The sequence below is a fragment of the Tachypleus tridentatus genome, chromosome 6, assembly GCF_004210375.1.
Source record: "Tachypleus tridentatus isolate NWPU-2018 chromosome 6, ASM421037v1, whole genome shotgun sequence".
In the NCBI taxonomy this organism is placed as follows: domain Eukaryota; kingdom Metazoa; phylum Arthropoda; class Merostomata; order Xiphosura; family Limulidae; genus Tachypleus; species Tachypleus tridentatus.
The window spans coordinates 123,190,339-123,205,268 of record NC_134830.1 but is presented as its reverse complement, the minus strand read 5'-3'; the positions used below and the strand labels follow the sequence as shown (position 1 = coordinate 123,205,268).

Genomic DNA, 14,930 nt, shown 5'->3' with positions numbered 1-14,930 from the left:
TCTTAACATTGAGATGGGTTCGAGAGTACAACACGTGTGTTATCTCATGAAAGATGGGAAACCTCTACCGAACAACGAACGAATTACTGTCACCAATTCAAATTCTATCTTAAGTAATATTAGAGTCCAGAGGGTTATTCCAGTAGACGTAGTCAACTACATCTATACAAACACCACTGTAGCAGGATCTGGTACTTTTACATCTGCTCTTATCGTAAGAAGTGATGTTACCTAATTTAACATACTGTAATTAAGCAAGTTTTGACTGTTTTACAGCTGCTCTGATTGTCAGAGATAATATTTACTCATGTAACATGCTGTAGTTAAGTAACACCAGACGGTTTTGCAGCTGCTCATATGTTATCAGTGTTAACGTTTTCTGGAGAGACATATTCTAATTTTGTTAACAGGTTTGTATTTGTCTTTTGATCGTAAGTATAGTAAGTGGTTATATAGTTAATTATTCTTCATCTACGTATAACTTACAACAATATTATGGTTACTAAAATAACTTATGTTTTCATTAATGTTACCAAAATGTTGTCCAAGTCATCATAAACTTAGTTTTCTCCTGAACAGCGCCACCTTTCTGGAATCAACGACCAGAGAACATTGTCCAGGCTATCTTGGTACACGAACGTTGATTGGTTGTTCTGTCGGGGGATATCCTGCTTTTAGAGTCACCTGGAAAATAAAAAGTTAGTTATTACAAAATATTGTTCTTATATTTAAGTTTACATTTTACATTTCTGTAACAATAAATAATTACTAAATTACATTTAGCGATAATTAAATTATAACATAATACTAACGTGCCGATTTTTAACTTCTTTGGAATGGGTGTTGGAAAACGTTTGACTTCAATTAACCTTTTCTTCAATTTTACTTTAAAATTGTTCATTAAATGTTATCTATGTGGCATTACAAAATAACTTACAGAACCCAATATTCTTCAGGTACTTCAGGCTCCTTGACCCCTGTCTCCAAGAGCTACAAGGTGAAATTGTTGGACAGCGGAATACTGTTTACTAACGACGTTAAGGAGACAGATTAAGGAATGTACCTGTGTCAGGCTGATAACAGAGGAGGAGAAACGTTGGAGAATGTTACATATAAAAACTCTATTTTTCTCCTGTTATTAGCCACAGAATGATTCCAATATTTTAAAATATCGTGATTAGAAACTTTTTTACATAGCTTACGGGTGCAGGTCATCCTACGAACTTCCTTTAACCATGTAGGGAACACAGAAGTCACGTGACAGTAGGAACCTTAAAAATGGGTACGTCATTCTCTGCAACGTTTCAGGATAAAAGTGAGGTGAAGTGGTTAAGAAAGATTTCTATTATAATTTGATTATAAACCACACATAATCTTAAGGAACTATGTGTTATAACTGTTAGGGTTACTTCATTTCTGTGACAATAAATAATTAGTAAAACGTATTTAGCGGTAATTATTAAACAGCATAATGCCGACGTGTCCTGATATTTAAAACAAATATTTTATCTTCTTTGGTGCAAGTATTAGAAATAGTTTCTGTTCAATTAACCTATTATTCCAATTTTTAATAATCGTTCCTGCTGGAATTTTAAAGTAACAGGTGGCTTTGCACAATAACTTAGAAAAACTACCAATATTCTTCAGGTTCTCTGACTCCTGTTTCCAAAACCTTCAAGATGAAAGTGTTGGACAACGGAACACTGTAGATTAACGAAAGAAGACAGATTCAGGAACTTACCTGTGTCAGGCTGAAAACGGTGTGGGAGAGAAGTTGGAGAAAGCTGTCCGTCTGTCTGTCCACGGTAACACTTATTGTTTAGTAATTCTCTGAGTATTCAAAGATTATTAAGTGTAATGGAAATACCTTGTTAAAATAACTGTTAAGTATCATTATTTGATACCGGTAATAACTTTATTTACATTATTAGAAATTATCTTGAAGTTTGAAATAACTAATAAAAGTAACCTCAGATCTTTATATCGTATCGAGCATTTTTGTCGTGAATGTTTTGGTAACAAAATATCCTTCATTACTAACAGAATAAAAAATATCTGTTGTAGGGATGAGCATTTATATTACCAAACTTTGTTTCTAAGTTTGTTTAAAATTATGAATGTTTTATACTTAAGTTATAACTGAATTAGGTGTTATGTGTGTTTGTCTATAGTGCCTCCATCTATTGAGAGCTATAGTGAAGCTGTAACTGTGCAGCAAGAATATACAACAAGAAGTGTATGATGTATTGTAAGAGGAAAACGGTCTCTTCTAGCTAGATGGTTGAAAAACAATCACGTGTTAGAACCTTGATCGAACCGGTATGATTATTTAACATTTATTGTTTGACGTAAATGTCAAAACTTAATAAAGGTTTGAATTTAACGTTCTCTCTATGGCTACATCCATGAAAATTACAGCAAAGAAACAGCAGTTGGGGTTAACTCTACTCTCGGTATCAGAAATATTCAAACTCAAGATGCTGCCCTTTATACATGTTATGTAGAGAACTGGTACGGAAACGATAGCTAGAATATTAAGATGATTGTGAATGCTAAGCCTTATTTTATATAGTGTTTGTGCATCACTTATTGTGGTATAAAAATGTAAAACATTCTAAACAACATAAGCCAGAAACCCTAATTTAGTAGTATAAATTTTGTATTTATATTTTGAAATGTTGAAAACCTAGTCATTCTTTTTTTTTTTCAGTCTTAAGTATTATGGTTGTTTTTGTATATAATACCCTTAATGATATATATATATATAACACGTTTAAAGATTTAAACCAACAGAGCTACAGGTATGGACTCAAGATAGGCTTAAACAGTTAGGTTTTGGTTAGTGAATGTAGATCGTGTTATATATTAATTATTTTAAGAAGCATTAATTATCTCTTTCTCTCAGTAAACTTAAATCCACAGATGTTTTCTGCTTAGAGAAGTAAAGCCAACTTAGAAAACAGGTTATATTTCATAATTCCTGTTGCTGTTTACGTTGAGGTTCTGCTTTGTGTTGTGGTTGTTGCTTGGGCTTGTCTGAAAAAGGAACGCATTGTGGAAAGTAAGCGAATCACACGTTACGTTATTTTACGTTATATGTTTACAGCCTTCTAACCAGTAGAGGCCGCTCTCTGCTAACGATACATTGTACATTATTCGTTTCTCATCGCTGCCCAGTTATAACTTCGCCACATCTCTCAATAGATAGAGATACCGTCGTGAAACTAACATAACATCACATGCAAACACAACTTATGTATAAATTATTCATGTATCGAAATGGACACAAAGAACACAAAGAAGGTGAGTATCGGACGGAAAGTTCATACTTGGAGTTAAAGATTCAGTCCACACTGACGTCAGAAGACCATAGTTTCAGGAAATGACGTCATCTAAGGTATCATCTAAGTGTTAAGGGTGACCTGTTTTAGTTAGATACAGTTTCCCACAAGGGTGGAAATTATAAAGTTAAGTATCAGTTCTTCATAAGATTCAAAATATGTGACAGTACAAGAATATTTAAATACATGAACATTAAAAATACAATATGACGTTGTTTTATTACTGTTTACTATATTCACCAGAATATACAAACAATGTATTTTATAATTTAAAAATCTTTAAACTGAACGATATTATGGATATTTTTATTTTAGAAAAGTGAAACTGAGTGACAAATTCATTGTATTTATTTTTACATGAGAAATAAGAGCTAATTGTGAAAATGGATTGAGGCGTCATTTGTAATAACTGCAGGATAATTTAATACAAATTATCAAAATTGTCATTTAAGCGCATCAATTGCTGCTTTAATAAATCATTTAAATATCGCCATTACTGTTCTAATAAACCATTCAAAATTGGCCATTATTGTTTTAACAAATTATTCAAACATGGTAATTACTGATTTAATAAATTATTCACACTTCTCCATTAACATCAACGATCTAAAAACCTGGTGTCGAACGTGCGAACGAAGAACTGATCATGAACAGTTAGTTTTGACATAAACTTTAAAGCGGGACGAAGAATTACAAAGTAAACCTGACGCCACCTCCTCCAAAGGTTACGACCTAAATGCCGACGCTGATTCATTGTCTTTAAAAATGTTACTTTCAAGTGTTCCCATTAAACTTTCCGTGTCCAACTTTCACTAGATGTAGCAGAATGTTCCACTTAAGGAAATCACTTGTTTAAAGTTTATTTTTATTAATTCTTTCTTTTCTATGTAATAATATATATTTTCATTGAAACAACAAGAATGCTTCAATATTTACATGATGCTAAAAACTTAATCTCGTTCTGTCTTTATCCTAATTTTATTATGTTATTATATTTGATATGCATGTATAATAATAAACGTGGGTATATTCAGTTTTTATTGTCTAAAATTTTTTTATTGTTATCGTAAAGTGTTAGGAAATAGTTGTATATCTACTTGTATATATTTAAACCAAAATACTACATATTTTTTTACATTAATGATGTAATATTTTTAGTTCTACAAAAGCACATCCGTAAGATGGCGTTGTTTCTTGTGTTTAGTGGAAGATATTTTGTCGCAGTGCAAATCCTATAAACAATAATTCCTTGATAAAACTAATGCTCGTAGTGTTATTTTAGAAATTCTGTATGATTTATTGTATACACAAGAAGTTCCTAACAAGAAATAAACAAGTTAAGAAAGCAAAGAAAGAACGGTACAGCTTAGACTGAACGTAAGATCTACGGTAATAGCGACGCTTAACACTGGTATCTTCCTACAACAAAGACTGTGGCCTCACGGGAAGGTGGGTGAGTGTAGAAATGGCGGGAATTTGGAACTCGCTAGCTGTTCTCTTTCTCTTTCTCAGATCGGCGTTCGCAGTTGGTAAGTGAACAATTATGTTACTTTGTCTTACTAGCGGAAAAATGTAAAATCAAATAATTTTATGAATTTATCCAATTACTTTAGATACTTTAAAAGAGATGGCTGAAATACAAAGTGACAGACTATATCCGCAAAGTTGGTAATAAATTTCTATTGAGAATTGTAAGTCATTGAACATATGTAATCCAAAAATAAAAATCGTGCACACAACCTTAGAGGGATGATGGAGGAAAAGTATGTTTCTCTTTGCTACTTTTTAAACAAGATAAAATAATAAATTTATGTTTTCTACATAAGTTACCACATCTTATTATCGTGTTAGAATTTCTGTATCAGTTATCACTGTTATCAACCTATAAGCACAACTTCTACTAAAGTTATCACGTGTTACCACATGTAATTCAAAGATAAAAATCGTACGCCCAACCATAGATGGGTCATGTAGGATTAGTGTGTTTCTCCTTAATAATGTGTGAAAAAGATAAATAAGATACTTATGTTTTACAGATAGTTTATCACATCGCATTTACGTGTTAGAATTTCTACATCAGTTATTATGTGTTATCAACCTATCAGTGCAACTTCTACCAAAGTTTCCAGGCGTTACCACTAATTGTACATCAGTAATCACATGTTAAGAACCTGTTACCACAAACTCAACATCAGTTACCTACGTATTGTCAATTTGTTACCAGAAGTTTCAAACTAGTTATCAGGTCTGATAAGTTTGTTCTCACAATTACATCAGTTACCACGTGACATCAGTCTGTTAACTGAAGCTTTAAACTAGTTGTCATGTCTGATAAGGTTATTACCACATTTATCAACCCCATGTGTTATTAATCTGTTAACACAAATTGTAAGCTACTTACCATATCTATTTAGTTTGTTATCACAACCACATCATTTACTATATATTAATAATCTATTAACACAAGTTTTAAACTAGTTACCATGTCTGAGAAGTTTGATCTCACAACTACATCAGCTACCACATGATATTAATCTGTTAACTCAAAATTTGAACTAACAATAATATCTGATAAGTTTGTTTCCTCAACATTTCTTCCAAAGAACCACCAATATTACAACCTGATGAGTTTCCTAGTGATATTGAGTTGGGTTCCAGAGTACAAATCGTGTGTAATCTCAAGAAAGGAGATTTACCAGTTACCTTTACCTGGAAGAAAGATGGAAAACCTCTATCAACGAACGAACGAATTACTGTTTTAAGACTAGACACCTTTTCAAGCAATTTAAGAATCCAACGTATCCAATCTGAAGACGTAGCCAACTACACCTGTACAGTCGCTAATTCAGCAGGATCTGACAGTTTTACAGCTGCTCTGATTGTTAGAGGTAACGTTATCCAAATATCTAGTAATTAAACAAGATCTGACAGTTTTACAGCTGCTGTTATGGTTAAAAGTAATTTCTCCTGTTGAAACTTTCTCTGAATTAATTGATTCATTCATGTTTATCTTGATTTTAAAACAAATATTTTCTGTTCTTAATCAATTATTCTTTATCTACCTACGACTTACAACAATAATCTGGTCACCGAAATAATTTTCCTTTACTTGCACATTGTTAAAACTTTCTACAAGTCATCGCAAGTTTTCTCCTGAACAGCGCCACCTTTCTGGAAACAACAACCAGAAAATAATGTCCAGGCTATTTTGGGTACACGAACGTTGATTGGTTGTTCTGTCGGGGATATCCGGTTCCTAGAGTCGCCTGGAAAATAAAAAAGTTAGTTATTACAAAATTCTTTTCTTATATTTAAGTTTACATTTTACATTTCTGTAACAATAAATAATTAGTAGACTGTATTTATCGGTAATGAGTAAACAGCATAATACTAATGTGTCAATCGCCCTGAAATTTAAAACAAATATTTTAACATCCTTATAGCGAGTGTTAGGAATAGTTTCTGTTCAATTAACCTATTATTCCATCTTTTAATAATGGTTCCTACTACAAGTAATAGTTCACAGCATGTTATCTAGGTGGCTTTACGGAATAATATTTACAAACCCTTATATTCTTCAGATCCATCAGGCTCCTTGACCCCTGTTTCCAGGAGCTACAAGTTGAAAGTGTTGGACAATGGAACACTGTTGATTAACGACCTTAAGGAGACAGATTCAGGAACGTACCTGTGTCAGGCCGATAACGGAATGGGAAAAAAGTTGGAGAAAGCTGTCCGCGTATCTGTCCACGGTAACGTTTCTTATTGTTTAATAACTCTCCGAGTATTCAAAGATTATTAAGTCTGATAGAAATACCTTGTTTAAGTAATTTTTAAGTTTATCTTTACTTGATACTAGTAACAACTTTATTTAAATAATTAGAAATAAACTTAAAATTTGAAATAACTGAAACAAGAATAACTCGATCTTTATCGTATCGAACATTCTAATAATGAATGTGGCTTGAACAGATTATACTTCATTAATCTTTATTCTATTACTATCTCTTGTAGGGATGAACATTTATATTACAACACATTGTTGTTTAGATTATTTAAAATTATGAAGGTTTTATACATAATTTGTAATTGCTTCAGGTGTTATGTTGATTTCTCGACAGTTCCTCCATTTATTGAGAGCAAAGGTGAAGTTGTAACTGTGCAGCGAGGATATACAAAGAGCGTGCAATGTATTGTAAGGGGAGAGCGACCTCTAGCAGTGAGCTGGCTAAAAAACAATCACTTGTTAGAACCTTGGTCGAACCGGTAGGATTATTTAACTTTTATTGTTTGATGTAAATATCGAAATAATTTACTAATATAATATAAAAGATTATTTAACTTAACGTTTTCCGTATCACCACAGGCATGAAACTTACAGTAAAGAAACATCGGTTGGGACTAACTCTACTCTCGTCATCAGAAATGTTCAAACTCAAGATGCTGCCCTCTATACGTGTTATGTAGAGAACTCATACGGAAACGACAGCTGGAATATTAAGATGATTGTGAATGGTAAGCCTTATTTTATATCAGTTACTGTAGCATACAAAGGTAAGACATTCTAAAAAACATAATTAGTCACTAATTTTTTAAAGTAACTATAACGTAACATTTACATAAATCTTATATCTATGCTAAATTGTATCATATCTTTGTGTAAACTGTTAGTATAAAAATAATAACATTTCAAAGAAAGTAACCGAATAAAAATTCATTATTTTTTAATATTTTTGAAAAATAGAACCTCCTCAGTGTCCTTCCAATATTGTTGTCGGAGACGTTCGTAGCAGAGTTGCTAAAGTCAGTTGGAAGTCATCACCAACACTGTCAGCAGTCACTCAGTTCATTGTTCGGTTCTGGGAATCATCAAGTGAGTTGTGTTATATCTAAACACAAATTTAACAACAATTAAAATTACAATAATAAATAATGTGAAGTAATTGTTTGTTTATAAAAAAACGATAAAACCATATTTAATTGTAAACAGTGTCTATATAAAGTTGTTCATAAATATTGGACTAATAATAATCATAATGCGAAATTCAGTGAAATAATATCAGACATTTGTATGATATGATACGTTAAGCTTTGTTCTGTGTGAACGACAGAACAAGTTTCTAGAAGCATAATGATCATCACTAAAAGCTACAAAAATGGTAATTTTACACGATTATCGCCTTTAGTTCAAAGTTTATTTTCTTAGGATATTTCGGAGTGAAAAAACTAAAAGAACAAGTTTTATCATTTGGTGAAACAAACCTGTTGCTTCGAGATCTTCTTCCTGGCACAGAATACTCAATAGAAATTTAGGCAGAGAACAGTATAGGACTCAGTGTACCTTCTGACCCTGTTAAATTTACTACACAGGAGGAAGGTAGGTGTCTCATCTTTATTATTGTAAACAAATCTATATGCAAAAACGGCAGGTTTACCTGACGATGACCGAAGAAGGTCGAAACGTTGTTCGCTTTTCTATGTAAAATATTTTCTCAACCCAAACGAGCCGTTTTTGCATATAAATTTCTCAACAAGTGGGTTTCTTGACATCACTGTAAACAAATCTCTCTAACATAACAGAATTGTGTAAAGTACGATCTTAGAAAGATGTTTGTGGATTCATCTGTTTTACAAGTTATCTTTAGCTATGCAAACTTATTTTCAAATACCTACTGTAATACAGTAATTCATTAAGATAATCATACAAGTAAAGTATCCTAGAGTGTTTTATCACTCCATTTTAAATGTATTACATCTTGACTTGTCATAATATGTAGATGTGTTTAATCTTAATAAATTATGAACATAATTACACATCAATGTGTTAATTATAATGAATTATGATGGAGTAAACTATTTTACAGAACCAGAAGCGTCACCTGTGGATGTTAATGTTTTGGCTCTGGACTCAGGAACACTGTTAGTGAGTTGGAAGGTAAGTATTGTGACATTGAACTAACAATGTTAATATCTCGTAAGGTAAGTGTTGTGACTTTGGATTAACATTGTTAACAACTTATCTAGAGTCCACCTAGACACCAGTGGAACGGAGTTCTGAAAGGTTACTACGTCAGCTATAAGGTCAAGGACTCTTCAAGTAGATTCTCTTATGAGACTGTGACGACAGATGACGTAACAGACAAAGATGAAGAAGAAGTAACAATTCGAGGTTTGAACGTAGGAACAGAATACGTAGTTACTGTGAAAGCTTTTAATAGTGCAGGAACCGGACCTTCGTCAGAGGAAGTGACGTGTGCCACACTCAGGGGAGGTTCGTGAAATATTACATAAGATTGTACAATGTAGATGACTTATTTCTGTTTAAAACTAATACATAAAAATCAAACTTTCATGTTGTATATGAATCATTTGTTGCAGACTGATAGCTGATAAATAAATATGGTTCTCGTTCAGATCCACCATCAGCTCCTGACGTAAGACTAGTTGGTGTGGACACTGACTCCTTGACCTTGGACTGGAAAACCCCACACGAAGAAGGACGTGTTCTACGTAAGTTAGCTGTGAAAAGCTTTATATGATAATTTGTGTTATACTTTATAATGTATGTTTATTGGTAAACTTTTCATATCTTTAGATTTTTTACCGTTATCTGTTTCTATTATATCGATTATTAACTGTTGCTGTTATAACCATTACTAAATGTTACCATGATAGCCTATACCTACTGTTATTATGATATCTGTTTCTAACTATTTCCGTTATATCCATTGCTGTTAATTTAATATTCAGTACTAACTGTTATTGTGATATCCATTACTAACTGTTACTGTAATATTCATTACTGTTACTTTAATATACGTTACTGTGACTGTGATATAAGTTACTAATCTTTACCATTATAACCATTTCTAATTGTTATATTGATATCCACTGAACATGATGGGTTAAATCTGATGAAGTTAATATTTATTTACTGTTTAGAATACGTTCTGGAGTTAAAAAAAGATGGGATGATTAAACACCAGCGCCACCTGCCGGGATCTATCAGTAGCTACAAAGTAACCCACCTGCAGACAGGATCTCGTTATGAACTTAGACTGGCAGCCTACAACAAGTTTGGAAGAGGAAGTGCGTCGTCTCCTGTTGTAGCTTTTACTGAAGCACTTGGTAAGTTCAAAGATTTAAACTGAGATACGGGTATGGACAAAAGTTAGGCTTAAACTGTTAGTGAATGTGGACTGTAATATGTAAATAATATTTTAATTATTTTAGTAAACTTTAGTTATATCTGTTTCTCTTGGTAAACTGAAACCAAAAGCTGTTTTCTGTTTACAGGAGTTAAATCAGCTCAGGAAACAGAAGACGGACCTTTCTATATCCGGTTATATTTCATAATTCCTGTTGCTGTTTCCCTCACTGTTATTGTTTGTGCTGTGGTAGTTGCTTGGGCTTGTCTGAAGAAGGAACACATAGTGGAAAGTAAGTAAATCAGTCGTTACGTTATCTTATGTTGTCGTAATGATCGTTTATTTTAACCCTTCATGTTAGATACGTAATTCAAGTTTTTCAGACACTTGTCATCTGTAGATAAACCACTGAAGTATGATCAGCTGATGATGAACGAAAATATTTTACAATTGTAGCATTTTGATTGAAATGGACGCAAAAAATTATAGATTTCTTCTACGTACAGAAAATCAACCAATATACGTAGCTTATGGGTACAGATCATCTTACGAACCTCCAACCATGCAGGGAACACTGAAGGCACGTGACAGTAGGGCCCTTGAAAATGGATATGACATTCCATGGGACGTTTCAGGACACAGAAGAAGTGGGGTAAAGTAACCAATAAAAGTTTCTGTTATAAGTAGATTTTAACTCGCACATCACATTCAGGAACAGTGTAATATAACTGTTAAGGATACTTCAGATGAACCTTGTTGGATAAACCACCACCTCTGTTGTTCAGTAGCATTACTTTGGTTTATAACTCGAGGTTAGTGATTTGATTTCTACATAATCACCACATAGATATACACTATTGTTTCCAAATCATCTCAAGTAAATAATCGAATAAAATGAAAACGTGGTAAAATAAATTGTTCGGCTTTTGAAAGTGACATCTTTCGAGTGCTACACAGAAGCTAACACATTTTATCATTTAGTCATGTACAGAACATTATTAAATATGATAGATCTAACTTGGGTATATTTATTAATGGCGCGTATTTGCATTAATTTAATATTATTTGTCATTGGTGAATATATCCCTAAATTAGCTAGTAAAATATCTAATTGAATATTGCTCTAATTAATATAAATTTTGGATTATAGATTGTAATTTGATTTAAAAACGTATGGTAAAACGAATTTCACAATACCTTGAAAATTTTTCATTAAAACTAAATTTGTTAAACTTTTAGGCGGATATTTCTCAACTCTGCTAATATTCCACACGATAGAGAGATATGATGACAGGTTATATCTTGTTTTATATTTGTGTATCCGCTGATGGTTAATTTAAATTCATATAGAAAATTTCATATGACTGATATCAAATATTTACAAGATTTGTAATGATGCTTTTAGTTATATATTTCTTTTCAAAAAATATTAATTTTTTCAGTGTAATATATCTTTTTTCTTTCAGTCAATTGACGGAAACTACACAAAACTGAAGCAGGCAAACCTTAACATATAGAAGGCATTCAGTGACGTCACTTTCTTCAAAACCAACCACTGACGTCACGTGGTATAAAAGTGTTAAATTTCAATATTAGCACGTTTCTCACACATGTTTATTAGTGTTTTAATGTTTGTTATGGTCATGTAAGTACATTTTTACTCAATTTTTATCAGTGAGTTGTTCGTAACAGAAGATATATAACTTTTTATTATTACTTGTAGACGTGGATGTCACATGTTAAGGCCCGGCATGGCCAGGTTGCTTAAGGCGTGCGACTCGTAATCTGAGGGTCGCGGGTTCACATCCTCGTCGCACCAAACATGCTCGCTGTTTCAGCGTTATTATGTGACGGTCAATCCCATTATTCATTAATAAAAGAGTAGTGCAAGAGTTGGCGGTGGGTGGTGATGACTAGCTTCCTTCTTACGCTGCTAAATTAGGGACGACTAGCGCAGATAGCCCACGAGTAGCTTTGCGTGAAATTCAAAAAACAAACAAACAAGTCACATGTAAATATTTGAAATTTATTTGGTTCATTTTGTTGAACTCATGATGAATAACATATGTTGATTTAGTAAACTACAAGCTGTAATTATCTGTATTGTGTAAATTACAAGTTACAGTATCTGCATCCAGTGAATTACAACTTCTATTATCTGTATCCCATAATGACCATGTTTAAATGATTTGAATAATACGATAATGGCCATGTTCGAATGACTTATTAAAACAATAATTGCTGTAGTGTAAATTGTAATTTTGATAATTTGTGTTAAATTATCCTGCACCTATCACAAATGACCCCCCATTTTATTCCCACAATTAGTTATATAATATTTTGTATAAAAATAAACACGTTAAATTTGTCACTGACCTTCATTTCTCTAAAATAAAAATAACCATACCATCGTTCAGTTAAAACATGTTTGAGTTATAAAATATATTGTTTATTTATTCTGGTGAATATACTAAACAGGAATAAAGCAACGTCATGTTGTATTTTTAATGTTGTGTGTTCATATACATAATTGTACTGTCACATATTTTCTATCTTATAAAAAAACTGACACTAAACTTTTTAATTTCGTATCTACATTTTTGTTTTTTGATCTAATACGTGTACACAAAACGTAAAAAAAAACAACCTAAAACCGGTATAAACAAAAATGTTTAAAATAACTTATGCTTCTAATAAGTCTGTAAAGTATAAATTTATCTAGCAAACTAGACAAAATATAACAAGATACGAAACGAGAAGCCCCTCAGTGGCTCAGCGATATGTCTGCGGACTTACCACGCTAAAAACCGGGTTTCCTTACCCGTGGTGGGCAGACAATAGATAGCCCATTGTGTAGCTTTGTGCTTAATTCAAAACAACAACAACAAGAATTTAAATATAAGTTCGTTGAGTGTCGTAACTCATATTTGTTTATTATAGGATAGTGAATGTTTAACATCCTTCTTTCCTTTCATTGTTTACACTGATTAACATTCCAGCAAAGTTGTATTTTAGTTTATTTCTCTAAACAATAAAATAGTTTTTTTATATATAAACACCTTGTGAACTTAAAGGCGTTTTTGATGCTGTGTGGCGTTGCAGTCACGAGTGAGTTTCGGGGATTCAAAGTTGTATTTAGCCCTTAAACAAATAAATAAAAATTAACCTGGACACAGCATACTAACAATATCCTGACTAGAATCTGGAATAGAGTAAATTATGTAAGAAGTCTGTTAGGTAAAAATCGAGGTACATCACCTCATAATATAATAAAAAATCTACAAAATATACATGAGAACCATAATAGAATACGCATGTCCTGCCTGGATAAACATAACAAAAAACAGTTACACAAACTACAAAAAATACAAAATTCAATCTCAACTTCAGCTTATAAAGTACCACGTGGTATTTCACCCACATTCATCCACAAGTATGCAAACATAGAAACAATATGTGTAAGACTCTTGTATAATGAACTACATTATTTTAATAAAAAAAATAATTTATTGTATGATCTCGACAGATACTACGTACATGATAAGCATAGTCCTAAGTGCCTCTCTCCTATGAATATATATTTAAGAAATATAGATCAAGCTGGCGACCATGCACTAGACGATTAAAACTAGTATAATATTCGTGTTTTTTTTCGAGAAATATATATAGAAGAAAATTAATATATATATATATATAAAAAAAAAAAAAAAAGGGAAAAAAATAAACAATTATAAAAAAGGGCAAATCAAGACAATATATGGACACTGCCTTGAAAAGAGCCGGAGTACTGTGGAATACTCTGGCCCAAAAGCACTACAACAACATCATAATAGTAGCCGACATGAAAGTTAGGGATGGAGGAAGAGGTCTTGTGTACCTGATCCTCCTGTGTATTTAAAAATTCAACATACCCAAATACCCACAAAGAATAAGCGAAATAAACAAAATACCATAAATACGAACCTGAATAATTACCGTATCATAGAAAGTTCTTCACAGTATATTGTCAATTTTTTATATACAAATATGCAGATCATAACAGAGAGACTCTTGCATAATTCTCTAACTTACTTTAAGAAAAAACTGGCAAAAAACAAACCAAAAACAATCTATTATGTGAACTTAATCGCGACTACATAAATGATGGAATTAGGCCTAAGTACTTCTCTGCTGTTAATATATACTTTAGAAATAAACACGTAATAAGGCTATCTATCACAAAATTATAACACCCACACAAGTTTTGGATTAATGTGATAAGAAATACAAAAAGTTTTTATATGTAAAATGTTTTTATGTTAGTCAAAAAACTAGTGAAATGTGTTGTATGTCTATACCGAACCGTTCGTTTAAGTAAGACGTTTCAAAACTAACATTGGATATCTTACACGCAACACAAGATGTTAATATGGAAACCTACATGAACATTTGTCCTAAAAGA

The 14,930-nt window shown here is 32.2% G+C and overlaps 1 pseudogene across 1 annotated transcript; it reads left to right on the top strand.

Moving 5' to 3' along the window:
• The first annotated feature begins 4,463 nt into the window (after positions 1-4,463).
• On the top strand, positions 4,464-13,545 carry LOC143253522 (cell adhesion molecule DSCAM-like; annotated as a pseudogene). The gene is made up of 15 exons (XR_013029682.1): positions 4,464-4,870; positions 5,945-6,229; positions 6,503-6,621; positions 6,923-7,093; positions 7,463-7,607; positions 7,708-7,856; positions 8,086-8,214; positions 8,548-8,718; positions 9,206-9,276; positions 9,366-9,612; positions 9,756-9,851; positions 10,284-10,469; positions 10,638-10,781; positions 10,996-11,141; positions 11,956-13,545. The product of XR_013029682.1 is annotated as a cell adhesion molecule DSCAM-like (transcript).
• The last annotated feature ends 1,385 nt before the right edge of the window (positions 13,546-14,930 follow it).